Source organism: Hyposmocoma kahamanoa, unplaced genomic scaffold (assembly GCF_003589595.1).
Source record: "Hyposmocoma kahamanoa isolate Upper Pololo Valley unplaced genomic scaffold, ASM358959v1 94, whole genome shotgun sequence".
NCBI lineage: Eukaryota > Metazoa > Arthropoda > Insecta > Lepidoptera > Cosmopterigidae > Hyposmocoma > Hyposmocoma kahamanoa.
The window spans coordinates 4,001,673-4,003,690 of NW_020654878.1; the positions used below are offsets into that span (position 1 = coordinate 4,001,673).

Sequence of the window (2,018 nt, forward strand, 5' to 3'; positions counted from 1 at the left end):
CGGTACTGTAGCTTTCTGCAAATTTTACAAAATGTAAGTTGGAACTTGGGACAGGTTCACCGGAGGTACGATATACCGATACTTTAAGCGGTTACTTCGTGTTTAATATTTCTCCATGGAACAAGACTGTTGTGGATAATCTGTATTCAAATAAATTAGAGATGAACAAGTCTACTAATAGATTCTCGCACCTACGGCCCCAAGTCTCCCATTTCTTGAAACCAGTGGTCATTGTAATTCCATTGAGACTCTACCCAGATTATATTGAAATTATAATAATATTAAAACTTTTCATATTTACAATTCACTATCGATGTTGCCATACTAAAACTACGATATTACTATGTATCGCATATAATTGTCTCCTTTAATCAACAATGTAGTGTTCAGCTTAAATGTGTTTTCTGTCAAATAATTAGTAGACTGAAAGGGTTGTAACCCTAACTAGCCGTGAAGATGTTCACGGCAATGAAATAGGAAACTTCATAGGAGATAAGCGATACAAAGAGGTGAGAAGACTACACCATCGACTCGCCATTGAAGAGAATACTAAATAATTGCAATGGCAACAGTAGCTCGATGACTAGCCACTACTCATTCAGAGTGCACGTGCGGGCGCGGCGGCGGATGCGGACGCGCGGGTCTTGGCGTCTTCCCTTCCAGTGCCGAAGCGGCTACGAGCCTGTAGATCCACACGTCGAAATCGCAAATAGACGCTAAACGCTAGACTACGCACTATGAAAGGTACAGGCGGACTGAGCCAATAGATCTAGCTGCGCGACGGCGTGCACCCGCGTCCGCAGCCGCCAAGACACGGCCCTCGCGCGCGCGGCCCTGTGAACGCAACGAGCTTCTACCTATATTTGATTTACACGCACACCGCGCCCGTCGCCACTCTGAATAAGGCCATAAGCGCGAAACGTACAGAACGGGTGCGGGTCGGGCGCGTCTCGGGTCGGGAGCGCGGCGGGTAATTCCGTGTATTTATATGGACATCACACCAAGCGAGGACGCAGGTCGGGTCCCAGGTCCGCTCGTTGGTGTGTTGTCTTGCATATAAATACACAGAATTACACCCGCCGTGCTCCCGACCTGATAAGCGGTCGACCCGCACCTCTTCTGTAAGTTTCATGCTTTTTATAGCAGAATGCCAAACGAACAAAATCCTGCTATTGGCACTCTATCGACATGATTTAAAATTAGCAGAGTTGGGACTCGGGTAATTAATTTTGTCTTGTACTAACTATAAAATAATCATTCCATTTGCTGTCGCATCTTTTGATCGCCGAGCCAACTGTTTTTTCTGTACTAAAACGGTGCTAGACATCCAGCCCATTCGCTCAAACGAGCGTAAGTGGCACTCGATGTCGGCTAATGCGCTAATTAAGCTACTAAAATAGCCTTATTACCATCGCCTCTCGCTAAAAGAGCAACATTTTCACATTTTAATGTGAAATTAAACCTTCCAGAAAACAGGGATACTTTCATCTTGGTAATGTGTACGGACGCAGTAAATTATAAGACTCTGATCATTTAACGATATTGCGTATGTAGACTATACATATATATGTATATCATATTAAATTACTCTCGTCTGAGACAAGACCCGAGCTCAGCAATGGGACGTATAAATGGGTTAGTTATAAAAAGTCCTATTTACGTATAAAAAAGTGACTTCGTTTCGCGTCTACGTAGACTAATTTATAGACCAGTTTCCTCTGAACAATTATCATTTTGCACGTGGTCGTAATCAAAAACGCAGGAGGTAGAAAGAAAAAATTAGTAGTTGATGCGTTTGAGTGTACCTAATGGGTGTATGACTGTATATATGGGTGTTTGAGTGTATATATGAGTGTTTGGGTGAGTATGTGGGTGTTTGAGTGTATATGTGGGTGTTTGAGTGTATATGTGGGTGTTTGAGTGTATATGTGGGTGTTTGAGTGTATGTGTGGTTGTTTGAGTGTATATGTAGTTGTTTGAGTGTATATGTGGTTGTTTGAGTGTATATGTGGTTGTTT

General features: G+C 42.9%; 1 protein-coding gene across 4 annotated transcripts in view; it reads left to right on the forward strand.

Annotated features, from left to right (window-relative positions):
* The window catches only part of LOC113237841 (cytoplasmic polyadenylation element-binding protein 1-B), a 24,389-nt gene that overhangs the window by 7,843 nt on the left and 14,528 nt on the right, over positions 1-2,018 (forward strand). The gene's annotated exons all lie outside the window — the stretch shown is intronic.